This window comes from Heloderma suspectum, chromosome 7, assembly GCF_057233095.1.
Source record: "Heloderma suspectum isolate Gila_16-S chromosome 7, 16-S_ref, whole genome shotgun sequence".
NCBI lineage: Eukaryota > Metazoa > Chordata > Lepidosauria > Squamata > Helodermatidae > Heloderma > Heloderma suspectum.
In genome coordinates, this window is record NC_139464.1 from 78901547 (window position 1) to 78917645 (window position 16099).

The window sequence follows — 16099 nt, forward strand, 5'->3', positions numbered from 1 at the left end:
TTTTCTCTCATTAGAATTAAGAGGGAGATTACAAAAACAAATATACATGTCAAGCGGGGGGGAAGGTATGTCCACCCACACACACACCTCCCACTCTGGCGGGTGTGAGCTGGCAGGGATTTGGAAATGGTGGTAGGTCCGCTACTTTGCCACCCCACCCACACACATTTAGGATTGCACTATATGACTCTTTTACACACTTAAATAAATGCTGTTTTCATGGAGTGTTGTACTATTGAAATCAATTTGACTAAAAGTGTAATCCCATACGTGTCCACTCAGAAGTAAATTCCATTAAGTTCAATGGGGGTTACTTCCAGGTAAGTGGGTATAGGATGGTAGCCTTAAACATGCATATGAGATACTCCTTTTGGAATGTGATAGTTGACAGAAAACAAAAAATGAAATTAGCTGATAAATTAAAGAAATAGGTAAGGTGCTATCTTCCATTGTACAACGTTTGCTGAATTTGCTAAATCTAGTTTAGATTTAATGAATTCCTCAAAAAGCCATTGTTTGTCTTTCCTGGTAATCATGTAGAGTATAACTGTCATACTTTTTGAGAACTGACTCATAATTGCAGAACAGAACTTTATCGTGGTCTTCAACGTTGACTTATGAGACCAAAAAAGGCGTAAGGCCTCCTGCCCCTAAAGATGAGGTGGTTCACATGCTCTCCTTCACATATGCCCCCTTTTGGACCAGAGTAGTGGGAGTTGCTAGTTCAGAATACACTATCCATGTTGTGATCTAACTCACTCAGAGAAATGAAAAATGGTATCCCATCTCTGGTATATGTTTACCATTATTTCACATGAACATTATGATGTTCCTTGTTGTAAATACTGTCAAAATGCAGCACTTGTGTAAAAATGGAATAGGTACAAGAGTAGTGAGTTATACATAAGTATACAAATACCTAATTCTTTCGTTTTAGTGGAGGACAGGGGGAGAAGATTACAGCTAGTTTAGGTATACTGGTACCTAATTTAAGAATGTAAGAAGAGCCTGTTTGATCAAACCAAAGCCCTATCTAATCCAGCATCTTGTTTCCCACAGATTACTATGAGAAGCCCAGAAACAGAACTTGGCAGCAGTAGCCCTATCTCCCTGTTGTTTCCTAGCAACTGGCATTTGGAAACATACGATCTTCATACAAGCCAGGAAGTCAAGGTTCGTCTGAAGTTAGTAATAGGAACGTCCAAGCTCCTAGCTCTTTTAATTCTAAAGGAAGTTCCTTTCCATTTCAGAACACTGTTCTAGAATGGTGCCAAACTCCACAATTAGAATGTGTCTACATCAATAAACACAAAATTGGGGTAAGGTTTTGGTTGTTCCAGAAACTGAGGATGCATGCTCCACCCCAAACCTTTGAAAACTGCCCCTTTGTAATTCAGATTTAATGATCACATACAAGCATTTGCAGGAATTTGTTATGGAAGTTTTTAAATACTACTGAATAAAAATCTTCAATTTTTTTTATTTGCCAAATATTTCTCCTTCAGAAATCCCAGACATGTAAAATATTCCTCTTTGACGGAGAGAAGCAAGCCTACAATATATAACCATCACTACATCAGCCATGGTTAGGACGAACATCTCTATACTACATACAGTCAGGGCCAGAAATATTGGAACAAGGATAACTGTTGTGGCAGTTGACCTCTGTACACCACCACATTGAAGTTGAAAGGAAACACACCCAGTTGGGAGTGAAGTCAGGACTTTCAGCTGTAATTCAAGGGGTTTGACAAAAGTGGGGCACTAACCATTCAGGAAGTACAGCCAGGGGCATACACCCCCCCCCACACACACACACCCCCCCCACACACACCCATCGTTGGTGGCTCATAAGTAATGGAACGAATAGCTGACAAACAGCTGCATGGCCAGGTGTGGCCTGTTTCCTGGGTACCCCATGACCAATCAAGCAGATAAAAGGCCTGGAAGTGGCTCTGAGTGTTACATTTGCATTTGGTAGCTGTTCACTGGAACTCCCAGCATGAGGTCCACAGAGGTGTCCATGCGAGTGAAGGAAGGAGGCCATCATCAGGCTGAGGAAACAAAATAAACCCATCAGAGAGATAGCAAAAACAGTGGGAGTGGCCAATACAACAGTTTGGAACATCCTGAAAAAGAAGGAATTTACTGGCAAGCTCAGCAACAGCAAAAGGCCTGGAAGACCATGGAAGACAACTAAAGTGGATGATCGCAGAATTCTGCTCATGGTGAAGAGGAACCCTTTCACAACATCTAGCCAGGTCAAGAATGCTCTTGCAGAGATAGGCATGTCACTGTCAACATCTAAAGTCAAAAGACGGCTTTATGAATGTAAATACAGAGGCTTCACAACAAGGTGCAAACCACTGGTAACGCTCAAGAACAGAAAGGCCAGATTAGCCTTTGCCAGCAAACACCTAAAAAAGCCTGCCCAGTTCTGGAATAAGATTCTTTGGACTGATGAAACCAAGATTAACTTGTACCAGAATGATGAGAAGAGAAAAGTATGGAGAAGGAAAGGAACAGCTCATGATCCAAAGCATACCACATCATCTGTCAAACATGGTGGAGGCAGTGTTATGGAATGGGCATGTACGGCTGCCAATGGAACCAGGTCACTGGTGTTTATTGATGACCTGACTGCTGATAAAAGCAGCAGGATGAATTCTGAAGTGTATAGGGCTATACATTCTGCTCAGATTCAGCTAGGGATGTCAGAGAATTCTGCCACGGATCTCAGTGAGGCCAAATGCCAGTGCATTTGGCCCCCCGAAATCCATGGCGGAACGAAGCCCCCACCCCCCAACCCACGAAAGGCATGCGAAACGGAGCACTTACCTGCCGCCGTCCACACTTACTTGCGAATGGCGGCCGCATCGGCGGCTGCCATTCGCTTCTTCTTCATAGCCGTGATAGGCTACGTAAATACTTACATAGCCTATCACGGCTAACGCAGGGACGCCTTTTGCGTCCCTGTGGAGGCCGTGAAAGGCTACGTAAGTATTTACGTAGCCTATCACAGCAAGCCAGAAAAAAACACCGCTTACGCAAATGGCGGCGGCTACGGCGGCCGCCATTTGTGTTCCCTTTTTTTTCGCTGTTTTAGCCTACGTAAATATTTACGTAAGCTATTACGGTGAAAAAAAAGGGGAATGCAAATAGCTTCTACTACGCTATTTGCGTTCCTTTTTTTCGCCGTAATAGCCTATGTAAATATTTACGTAGGCTAAAATGGCGAAAATAAAAGGAAGGAAAATAGTGTAGTGGATGCTATTTGCGTTCCCCTTTTTTTTCACCGTAATAGCTTACGTAAATATTTACGTAGGCTAAAACAGCGAAAAAATGGGAACACAAATGGCGGCCGCTGTAGCTGCCGCCATTTGCGTACGCAGTGTTTTTTGTTTTTGTTTTGCTTGCTGTGATAGGCTACGTAAATTCTTAAGTGGCCTATCATGGTTTACTACAGGGACGCAAACAGCGGCGGCTACAGCAGCCGCCATTTGCGTCCCTGCTGCCCAGCGGCCGGATGTCCAGCTGTAGGCGGAGCCAGCCAGTGGCTCCATGGAATCCCCGCGGAGTGGAGCCGGCTGAGCAGGATTCTGGGGGGAGGGACGGAGTGCCTTCCCCCCACCGTGAAGCAGATCCGCAAAACGGTAAGTGACTTTCGTACATCCCTAGATTCAGCCGAATGCTGCCAAACTGATAGGACGCCGCTTCATTTTGCAGATGGATAATGACCCAAAACATACAGCAAAAGCTACCCAAGAGTTTCTCAAGGCAAAGAAGTGGGATGTTCTTCAATGGCCAAGTCAGTCACCTGATCTGACCCAATACAGCATGCTTTTCACTTACTGAAGACAAGACTGAAGGCAGAAAGACCCACAAACAAGCAGCAGCTGAAGGCAGCTGCAGTAAAGGCCTAGCAAAGCATCTCGAGGGAGGGAACTCAGCATTGGGTCATGTCCATGGGTTCCAGACTTCAGGCAGTCATTGACTGCAAAGAATTTTCATCCAGGTATTAAAGGCAATCCTTACATTTGAAATTATGTTGGTTTGTTCCATTACTTATGAGCCACCAATGATGGAGGGGGGGTATGTCACTGGCTGTACTTCCTGAATGGTTAGTGCCCCACTTTTGTCCAACCCCTTGAATTACAGCTGAGAGTCCTGACTTCGCTCCCATCTGGGTGTGTTTCCTTTTAACTTCAATGTGGTGGTGTACAGAGGTCAACTGCCAAAACAGTTATCCTTGTTTCAATATTTCGGGCCCTGACTGTACCCGTAGCTTAATGGCTTGGTAGTATAGAGGCTAAGAGGCTGAGCTATGATGAATCAGGAACTCCCCAGTTTAAATCTTGCATCCAGCATGAACTCACCAAGTGGCCTTAGGCTAGCTTACTCCTCCTTAACTTTAGTCTTCCATCTGTAATGTAGGGAAATTAATACTCACCATACATTAAGAGTTGCAACAAGATAATGTATATGAATTGTTCTGATCACGTCAAAGTGTTACACAGATTATTACCTACAAGTGGTAACTTGCAAAGCTGCAAGTTGCAGTCTATCCCCAGTTCCTAGAGTGGTCATGACAACAAGAGTGGTCCTGTTCAGGGCTTTAGCCAGCCTGGAACAGGAGCCTTATAGTGCTTGTGGGGATCAGAAAACACAATTTTTCTTTCCTACCCTCCTGAAACCTTCCCAATGGGGCTGCATGGTGCTAAAGGATAATGTTAATTATTATATAATGGGACAGTGGAAATATAGTGCATGGAGGACAATTGTTTATCCTCATGACACAAATCCCTGCCAACGCTAATGGTTTCCTCCAGGATACTATAATCTAATAGGGACTCAAGCAAGGGAATTCCCCATCCTTCCCTCCATTTTTCTTAACTTTTTAAAAAACAACAACACAGACTTTAACATTTGGGATAGGACAGCATCCTCCACCACATCTAAACACAGGCTAGCTTAGGTAGATAGCTCTTTCTCCAACACCTACTGCTCCCCCCGCCCCAGCATCTACCGCCTGAGGCAGCTGCTTCATTCTGCCAAATTGTAAGGTCAACCATAGGTTTAATTTCTAGACTCATGCTGCCTGCCTGACTTTTCCTTTTCCTCTAAGAGGTCGAAGAGAGAGTTGCTCATAAGCCCAGACATTTAATATAACGGTGATTTGGCAACAACATGTTTCCCTTCCCTGCAAAAGGTAGCAGAAGTAGGACTTGTGTCTTTGGCATTTATATGAACCAAGATATTCCTGTTCCAGACAATGAGGTGAGTTACTCTAGAATTTTCTCTATCATCTCAACATTCTATATGCCCTGGAAGCTGATAGGGCCCTTAAAAAATCTGACATTTTAAGCATTTACTTTAAATTTTTTATTTTTCTTTCAGTTTGCAAACTTATACACTTCTCTGAACCTAAGGAGTCCTTCGAGTACATAGAAACCACTACCTATTTTGGGGTGCTCTGTTTTGCTTCCAAACTGATAGGCACTACAACACCTGAGTTCACTATTATAGTCCATTATTGTCCATTTACTGAAATGGGTAATGATTTATTAATACCTGATATAATATCGGTACACTGAACTCAGTAGATAACTGTGCTACAGATTGCATTCTAGTTACTTATCACTAACGTGACATCAGCAAATTATTGAAATTGGAAAGGCAATGACTTCACTATCTATAAGGGGAGCAATCTAGTGGCATATTCTTCTTCTGGAAGAAGAAATTCTTTGGAAAGCAGAAGTTTCTCCTTATAAGTTTCTCCGTATGTTGACAAGCGAGTTATAAACTTTAGCAGTACAAGATAAACTATATTAAAATAGTAATTCTCTGGAAAAGTTGCAATTAAGTTTAAATTTCTGATAAAGTCTGAAATGAATAAGGCATTGCTCCCTTCACATGCACACATTTCCCCTTTGTATTCCATCCCCCTCTTTCTGTTGTTCATCAGTAAGCCACAATTTTAAACTGGTAATGGGAGACAACTGCTCTCATTTATATTTCATGTAATCAAACTGACATAAATTAAAATCTAGTGTTCATCTTTCCTGTAATCACACTATGATTACACAAATTTGCTAAAGTTCATATACAATTTGATAAACTATTAATAGCAAAATAAACTCTGATAAATAACTGAAAGAACAGAATCACCTGATCACTTCACAGCAAAAATGTAAGCAGAGACAAGAAGAAAAAGGCAAAGGAGAAATCCAAGTCTACAAGAAGCACTAAAACACCAAAGAGAAAGTTGCCAGAGAAAAGAAATCCAAGACGCAGACAATAAAGAACTACAACAAATTGTTGCAGCACCGGTTGCAGAAACTTCAAGAACACCAAGCCGAGATCCAACATGTGGCCAGTCAGGAGTATGTGGTTGCTGACGGACTGTCCAGGAGAGAGAGTTCCTGTTCTGCAATCGAGTGAAGATCTTCCAACCAAGGACTAAGTATTGTTCTTTTGAACTGAGTATTTAGAGCAATACTTTTCTTTTCCTGACTTGGGGGAAAAGGGTGGCGTTTGATTGATGGGTTGTTGTGGTGGGGCTTTTTTTTCTTTTTTACAGGTGAAATGGAAAGTTGAAATTTTTCAACTGATGGACAATTTTACTGAAAGGACTCCTTTACCACTTTTTCTGGATAAACCTCCGAAATGAACTGGGGGAAGGGGGACAAGTTCTTTCCTCTGGTTTGTAATGGGGGGCGGGGGGAGTTGTAATGTATGCCTATTATATTAATGTTTGTGTTTGCATTGTTAAATGTAACCCAGGTAAGACAGGGTTAATGGTATGCCAGAGCGTGAGTGAAAGGTGGGAGGGGCCTGAGTGCATGTGAGGATTCTAAGGCTATATAAAAGGTGAGCTGAGAGTTAATTAGTAAGATAGGGCGTTAGGGATCGAGGAAGCAACATCTAGTTAGTGGAGTTTTGTGTATAGGATTTTAGAAGGCGTAGAGTAGGTAGTGAAGTTAGAAACAAGTATTAATTAATAATATATTTTAAATGTTAATGTTTTCAATAAATTTTTATTTGTTTGTTTTTAAAAATCCAAATTCCCATGTGTTGTTTGATTTTATGCTACTTTTATTATATCTATATCCTTGTTACTTCTCCTGTAGCAGGCTGAGAGAACCAATCGAGCATATTGAGTTTCTCTGGAAAGCAGAGGGGGTAAAAGGCCTGAAGCTTGTGGGACAGTGGGTACAGCTGTCCCAAAGTGACAGGAGGCATTCCTGAAGGGTTTGGTTCTGAGTTTCAGAGGTGGAGGCTGGGGAAAAGGTGGAACCCCAGGCAGGAACGTCACAAGTTTAACAGCACTGCCACCAATGAGGGCAGAAGCTGAAATGTTTAGCTTACAATATATTTTAATATTAAAAATTCTACTCTATTGTTAGTCTTTCTATCTTGCTTATACATTTTACCTTAAGACTGACTGCATCCACAGTGAATCCAGAGCCTCCTTGTTGCTTTGGTGTTGTGCTGCTTTACACCAACCTCTCTCTCTCTCTCCATATATATTCTTATCCATAAATAAATTGTGAAGTAGGGCAATTCATGCAGAATGATCAGCTAGTAGAAATGTCCTGAGGTTACAAAAATAACAAAAAGGCAAAACAGATGCCATAGATGATAATATACTTCAAGTAGGCAGAGAACTAAAACAGCTAGGCAGGCATGTGGTTACTTTTGTAGAACAGATAATACTTGTCTCAAAGGACCTAGTTTGCTAAATCCAGCCTGTCAACAAGCCCCTGCAGAGTCATAACCTAAAAGGAAAATGACTACCATGAACAGAACTTTTTTTTTTTAAATGATCATTTTTAATGATCATTTTTAAATGATTTTTAAAAAATTTAAAATCATACTGAAAACCTGGAGTACCTTATTTTTTAAGCCCCTGCGGCTATCCTTTTTTGTTTCATTTGATTTAAATTGTGCATCATAATGTGATTGGGGAATGGGGAGAAGGGGAGTCCAACTCTCTCATAAAAGGGGCTGCAGTGAATTAAAATCTAAATCCTATAGCTGAAGGTCTGTAGAACTTGAAGAAGAAATTTATGAAAGAAATAGACACAATAATCAAACATACTGTAAAAAGCAAAAGCATTGACTGAAGCATCAGCCGACCCAGCAGATTCTACTTCAGTTTCCCCATGGGTCCCATCATCCAGCTGCCAAGAGGGCTGGGAAAGGCTAAGGCAAAGAGAGGGCTACAGCAGGAGCTAAATTAATTAATGTGGCCTGTGAGCTATACACGTCCCTCGTTTAAACTATGCAGTCATAGGTCCTGGTGAAATTAAATCTGAGGCAAACTTAAAAACAACAAATTAAGCTGGCCTACTCTCCATCATGATCATTAATCTGTAGTCCATGGTTCCATCTTTAGACTGAGACTGCCACTCACCCAGTCTCAGACAGTATCAAACGCACCAGCAGAACATAACACTTCCTAATCCTTTCTGGTGCCAGGCAAAGACCATTTTATTTTCCCAGGCCTTTTAAGAACTGTTTTTAGTACTTTTAGATCTTAACACTATTTTATTTTGCTTCTGGTTTTATTTGCTGTGGTGTTTTTACTCTTTGCTGATAGTTTTATCTTGGTTTTAGCATTGTATTTTATGCATTTAACGTATTGTACACCACCCAGGGAACTCTGGTTATTCAGCAGTTTGAAAGTGAAATAAATTCAGTCAAAATTTAAGCGTTCTACTCTTCATTACAAGAGATAAGCAAGTGTTTAACTTTCTCCTGTTGAAATTAATGGGATTTAAAATTAGTTTTGTCTGTATTGTTGTCTTTGAAATTAGAATAATCTAGGTGGTTTGAAGGGTACTATAGAAAAACACACTCTAATTAACAGAATATTTCCCAGTTCAGGGAGGTACCTGCCTAGAGACCTCCAAATTAATGACAAGCCCTGGTCATCAATTACTTTTACAAGACTGCTACTTTGAGGAAGGGATAGAAAATGGGCCACAGGCTCCTATCCCACAAAATGAACTGCCAGCAAGCTCTGCTGCATTTCCCCCAGAAACCTCCCTTGGCTCTAGATGACACTTGGCCGGGGGGGGGGGGGGGGATGCATTTTTTCTTAACTGAAGAATTACAGAATTAAAATTTTATCACAGTTAGACTGCAAGTTTCATGTATAAAAGTTCCAAACATAATGTCGAGCTTACTAGGTATGGACTCAAAACTTAGTATGAAGTAATTATTTCTAACACAGAGAATATATTATTAAAATTTCTTTCACTTTAAAATGTATCTTAAACAGATTCAAATTTAGTCTGTAGCCTTAGAGAATTCATGATATACCAGTATTCTGAAGTACAATATGCTGAGGTCATATGTGGCATTTGCAAGTGTTACATTTGTACATCATCTTGGTTCTGATGCTGCTCTATGAAGAAGCCAGATATGCCATAGTCAAGGCTGAATTTCAGACCAAGAGATCAAATAAGACACACAAGGCAGGGCAAACAAGCTAGAGAAGAATAACCATCATACAAACAGGAGGGGGGAAATGTGAAAAGCTAAAATTTAGGCAGAAAGGATGAAAAACTGCTTGCCCTTCAGCAGGAAGGAATCAGAGCAGGAAGTAGGACAAGACAAAAGAGAATACCAGAGAAATGTACCATGAAAGCAAGGTGAGCATCGCAGCAAGAGCAAAGCTGGAGGTGGGAAGGCTACAGAAGCAGTAATAGGGTACAGGTAAGTGGTTAGACCCCTTCATGGATCACTGCCTTGTTGTGGCGAAGGGGCTTGCGTAACTCAGTGAAGCCATAAGCTATGCCGTGCAGGGCCACCCAAGACGGACAGGTCATGGCAGAGAGTTCTGACAAAATGTGGTCCACTGGAGAAGGAAATGGCAACCCACTCCAGTATTCTTGCCAAGAAAACCCCATGGAACGTATCACAAGGCTAAAAGACATGACGCCGGAAGATGAGCCCCTCAGGTCGGAAGGTGTCCAATATGCTACTGGGAAAGAGCAGAGGGTATTTCCAAGTAGCGCCAGAAAGAGTGAAGCGGCTGGGCCAAACCCAAAAGGACACTCAGCTGTGGATGTGTCTGGTGGTGAAAAGAAAATCCGATGCTGTAAAGAACAATATTGTTTAGGAACCTGGAATGTCAGATCAATGAATCAAGGTAAGCTGGAGGTGGTCAAACATGAGATGGCAAGATTGAACATCGACATCTTGGGAATCAGAGAACTAAAATGGACCGGCATGGGTGAATTTAATTCAGGTGACCATCATATCTACTATTGTGGGCAAGAATCCCTTAGAAGAAATGGAGTAGCACTCATAGTCAACAAAACGGTGGGAAAAGCAGTACTGGGGTACAATCTTAAAAATGATAGAATGATCTCAGTACGAATCCAAGGCAAACCATTCAACATCACAGTAATTCAAGTCTATGCCCCAACCACTGAGGCCGAAGAAGCTGAGGTTGATCGGTTCTATGAAGACCTACAACACCTTCTAGAACTAACACCAAAAAAAGATGTCCTCTTCATCATAGGGGATTGGAATGCTAAAGTAGGAAGTCAAGAAATCACCGGGATAACAGGCAGGCATGGCCTTGGTGTACAAAATGAAGCAGGACAAAAGCTAATAGAGTTTTGCCAAGAGAACATGCTGATCATAGCAAACACTCTTTTCCAACAGCACAAGAGGCGACTCTACACATGGACGTCACCAGATGGTCAATATCGAAATCAGATTGATTATGTCCTTTGCAGCCAAAGATGGAGAAGCTCCATACAGTCAGTAAAAACAAGACCTGGAGCTGACTGTGGCTCAGATCATGAGCTGCTTCTTGCAAAATTTCGGATTAAATTGAAGAACGTCGGGAAAACCACTAAACCGTTCAGGTATGACCTAAATCATATCCCTTATGAATATACAGTGGAGGTGAGGAATAGATTTCAGGGATTAGACCTGATAGACAGAGTGCCTGAGGAACTATGGACGGAGGTCCGTAACATTGTTCAGGAGTCAGCAACGAAATCCATCCCAAAGAAAAAGAAATGCAAGAAAGCAAAGTGGCTGTCTGATGAGGCTTTACAAGTAGCTCACGAAAGAAGGGAAGCGAAAAGCAAGGGAGAAAGGGGAAGATATACCCAACTGAATGCAGAGTTCCAGAGAATAGCAAGGAGAGACAAGAAGGCCTTCTTAAATGAACAATGCAAAGAAATCGAGGAAAACAACAGAATGGGAAAGACTAGAGATCTCTTCAAGAAAATTGGAGATCTCAAGGGAACGTTTTGTGCAAAGACGGGCATGATAAAGGACAAAGAAGGCAGGGACCTAACAGAAGCAGATGAGATTAAGACGAGGTGGCAAGAATACACAGAAGAACTATACAGGAAAGATCTGAATGTCCCTGATAGCCATGATAGTGCGGTCACTGAACTTGAGCCGGACATCCTAGAGAGTAAAGTCAAGTGGGCCTTAGGAAGCATTAGTAACAACAAAGCTAGCGGAGATTACAGTATTCCAGCCAAGCTATTTAAAATCCTAAAAGATGATGCTGTTAAAGTGCTGCATTCAATATGCCAACAAATCTGGAACACTCAACAGTGGCCACAAGACTGGAAAAGGTCAGTTTACATTCCAATTCCAAAGAAGGGCAATGCCAAAGAGTGTTCAAACTACCGCACCATTGCGCTCATTTCACATGCCAGCAAGGTGATGCTCAAAATCCTACAAGCTAGGCTTCAGCAGTATGTGAACCGAGAACTACCGGAAGTACAAGCTGGGTTTAGAAGAGGCAGAGGAACTAGAGATCAAATCGCCAACATTCGCTGCATCATGGAGAAAGCAAGAGAATTCCAGAAAAACGTCTATTTCTGCTTCATTGACTACGCTAAAGCCTTTGATTGTGTGGATCACAACAAACTGTGGCAAATTCTTAAAGTGATGGGAGTACCAGACCACCTTACCTGTCTCCTGAGAAACCTGTACGAGGGTCAAGAAGCAACAGTAAGAACCAGACATGGAACAACCGATTGGTTCAAAATTGGGAAAGGAGTACGACAAGGCTGTATATTGTCACCCTGCTTATTTAACTTATATGCAGAGTACATCATGAGAAATGCCGGGTTGGATGAATCAGAGGTCGGAATTAAGATTGCCGGGAGAATTATCAACAACCTCCGATATGCAGACGATACCACCCTAATGGCAGAAAGCGAAGAGGATCTCAAGAGCCTCTTGTTGAGGTTGAAAGAGGAGAGTGCAAAAGCTGGTTTGAAACTCAACATTAAAAAAACTAAGATCATGGCATCTGGCCCCATCACTTCCTGGCATATAGAAGGGGAAGAAATGGAAGCAGTGACAGATTTTACTTTCTTGGGCTCCAAGATCACCGCAGACGGTGACTGTAGCCATGAAATTAAAAGACGCTTCCTCCTGGGGAGGAAAGCTATGGCCAACCTAGACAGCATAGTAAGAAGCAGAGACATCACCTTGCCGACAAAGGTCCGTCTAATCAAAGCTATGGTTTTCCCAGTAGTAATGTATGGCTGTGAGAGCTGGACTATAAGGAAGGCTGAGCGCCGAAGAATTGATGCTTTCGAACTGTGGTGCTGGAGAAGACTCTTACGAGTCCCCTGGACTGCAAGGAGGTCAAATCAGTCCATCCTAAAGGAAATCAACCCTGAGTGCTCATTGGAAGGACAGATAATGAAGCTGAAGCTCCAATATTTTGGCCACCTAATGCGAAGAGAAAACTCCCTGGAAAAGACCCTGATGCTGGGAAAGACTGAAGGCAAAAGGAGAAGGGGACGGCAGAGGATGAGATGGCTAGATAGCATCACGTATGCAATGAATATGAACTTGAGCACGCTCCGGGAGAGAGCGCAGGACAGGAAGGCCTGGCGTGCTATGGTCCATGGGGTCATGAAGAGTCGGACACGACTGAATGACTGAACAACAAAGTGGTTAGATCTAGAGAAAGAGCAAGACAAGAATCAGGAGCAGAAGTAGAACATGGAACAGAACACTAAAACATTCCATTCAGGTAGCAAGCAAGAGGAATAATCAGTATAACAGCTTGTTCTGAAGTAGTACATAGACAGGATCTTATAGTTATCCAGTCTGTTCCAGAATGACCTTTTACCATCTCATATAAAATGACTATGTTTTATCCACTTCAATTATGTACATCAGTTATAACTCCTAGGTACCTCATGAAGCTAAGGGCTTCTCCACACAGAGGCTTTTTATCCTGTGATTTTACCGGGGCTTCTGCTTCCAGATTCTTTGTGGGATTAAGATCAGCCCTTTACATGCACTTCCCCTTTATCAGTTCTATATGTTTCATTATACAGCCACTAGATGGCGCTATTGTTATAGCGCCACTTCCTCTTTACATGGACAAATTCAAACTGATGCAAACTGCTTCTTTTTATTAGCTCATTATTTCCATTTCAAATTAAGCCACGGAAATGGTCGGAAGCCACAGGAGAGGCACTGGAGGTTGACAACGTCACGTAAAGGACCCACAAACTTCTGCAAGTAACCAATCTAAATCGCAGGGTAAAAACCCCATGTGGAGAAGCCCTAAGGAACTTCCCTGAAAGAGTGAAAGCAGGTTTTAATCTTCCAGTGTACTCCAGTGTTATTTAATCTCCATTAGCTGCCTATTCATTTCTGTCCCAATTCAAAGCGCTCATGTTGTCTATTAAGGCCTTAAATGATCTGGAGCTGCGCTACTTGACCCACTCCTTCTATAAGAATTTGTCAATGCATTCAGAAGTTCTGCCCTGTGTGCCCCAGTCATGTGAATATTTATGTTATAAGCCACCGCTGCTTTATGAATGGCCACTGTTAAATAATATGATTGTCACTGCCAGTACTTTCTGCATTTAATTTCCATCAGTGTGGAAAGGTGGGGTACAAATCAAATAAATAAACCAAAACACCCATTTCACAAAAAGGTAAACTGATGAGGCTAAAAGACAAGTAACTTGCCCAAGAACTTGCCCAATATAAGACAGAGGTGTGGTCTGAGCCCCAAAACACAAATCTACATCTTTGAACCCAGTTGTTTCTCTCACATTGGATAACTCCCCCCACATCTTTCTCTCTCACACACACCACAGTGCAAACACAAGATCCACTCTCTCTTTTTCAGAATCACCCCTTTCCCTTATCTTCTTGATTTTTTAAGGATTAAAACATTTTCCCCTTGGCTTCATTATTTCCACACATTTTATATCTCTAGACTTTCTATAAAAGTGTTTATTACATAGTTTTTAGAAATCATTTTGTGGTCAGTAAAGGCTAGGTAACAATATATGAACACCTTGTCATAAATTCTAAAAACATATATTTCATAAACCAAAAATTACGAATATTTCATAATCATTTTTTGCAATTTTTCAGAAAAAAACAGTCCTTGGAAAAAATCTTTTTTTCAGATCCCCCCGCCTCCAGACTTCATATCTCTAGTTGGTTTTAATAATCTATATAGTATAATTTTGAATATATAAGAAAAAATGAGCCCCAACTCTGATTCCATAATTTTCACTTTTAGTAGGAGCTTGACAGATCATTGAACCCACCAACAGAAACGATCTGACCAATGTCTTAACCACGGTTCCCTTATTTCCCCACCAGAGTCTTCTTGCAGAAATGTTTTAAACAGCTGATCAAAAGAACCTGGTGGCCGTGCCAAAATCCACCACATTTCAATGAACTGCTTCCAAGTCATACTTACATGAAGGAATATTATGCATATATCAATTACTGTGATATTTTAACTTTTTCTATGCTAAACTAGCTGAATTTATGCAATATTCTCTTACGTACAACATCATTTCCACTACTGAAAGTCAAACAATGCATGTGTGAAAATAGATGTTTATGGAGCCTTTAAAATAAAACCTATAAGACAGAAAAGTCACAAGCAGCATATACGTGTGCAATAATATCTGGGGCCCTATTTAATACAAAAAAAATATGATACTGAATTTATTGATGTGCAACTTGAAATTTCAAAAGTTTGAATGGGCAAGCAAATTCATGCAGAAATCCATTGCTAAAGATTGTAAAAACAAACGAACAAAAACCTTAAAAAGAATTTATCCAGTGTGCTTTGCACTTAGCTATTTTTCACCTTAGTTAATTAAAATGACAGTACTAAATTTTGTTGAAGACAGTGATTTTTTTTTATGACAAGTATCTACATACCACAAAAACCCTCTAAATAAATAACATTGAATTATGCATGTTCTTTAATGAAGATTATAAATATGTTTGCCAAGGAAGAAAAACAACATATGGGCAAACATAATCCATTCATTGGTTTATGAACCAAAAGTCCCTCTGAGTATGTAAAATGTCTATGATTTTATGGATTTTATCCATGATGGATTTTATATTTGGATTAGTGATTTAGCTAACAGCTGTATAAAAATATCACATATATGCTTATGGCTCCCTATTGACTATACATCAAAGGGTACTCATTAGCTTTATTTCCAAAATAAATCACACTCATGAAACATACTGTATATATGCTACTTCCAGGTAGACAAGTGGAAGTAATTGCAGTAATGGATAAAAACATTTTCATTTAAAATAATAATCTGTAATTGATATGGTCATAGCTATGAACGGAGCCATTTCTACAGGGTAAGGGACAGGGGACAGGGTTAAAGGAGGGAGAAAACCCCAGACTACAATAGAAGAATTAATCCTTATTCTGGTAATATCAGACTGTTCTCTAAAATACCCTGGATATTACCAAGAAAATAAGGCGAAATCAAAAGGCAGTATGAGGAGATATGCACACAATTCGGCAATCACTGAGTGTACCTTTGAATTCCCCCTTACTTCCTGCTACAAGCCCACGTTAGGAGCTTCACTGCTGGAACTTCATTTATCTCAACTACCCCACTTCTCTTGCTTCTGAATTTGGCTCTCTCCATTAATTTCAGTAGCCATGTAAACTCCAGAACAGTGTTCTATCATCACTGCTTCTATAGTACTTAGCAGAGCAGTTCAGAAATAGTTCAATAACTCTATTGTATTTCTCTTCTTCAGTGAAACCAGCTCATCAATAAAACCTTGAATTAGT

The 16099-nt window shown here is 40.9% G+C and overlaps 1 protein-coding gene across 27 annotated transcripts in view; it reads right to left on the bottom strand.

Moving 5' to 3' along the window:
- Positions 1-16099, bottom strand: part of NRCAM (neuronal cell adhesion molecule) — a 218278-nt gene that overhangs the window by 149502 nt on the left and 52677 nt on the right. For 6 of the 27 annotated variants that reach the window (XM_084810744.1, XM_084810739.1, XM_084810732.1 and 3 more), the window contains one exon: positions 7434-7595. The exons of the other annotated variants lie outside the window; for them this stretch is intronic. The gene's annotated coding sequence lies outside the window, so the exon portion shown is untranslated. The remainder of the gene's footprint in view (positions 1-7433; positions 7596-16099) is intronic. 27 annotated transcript variants of the gene reach the window in all.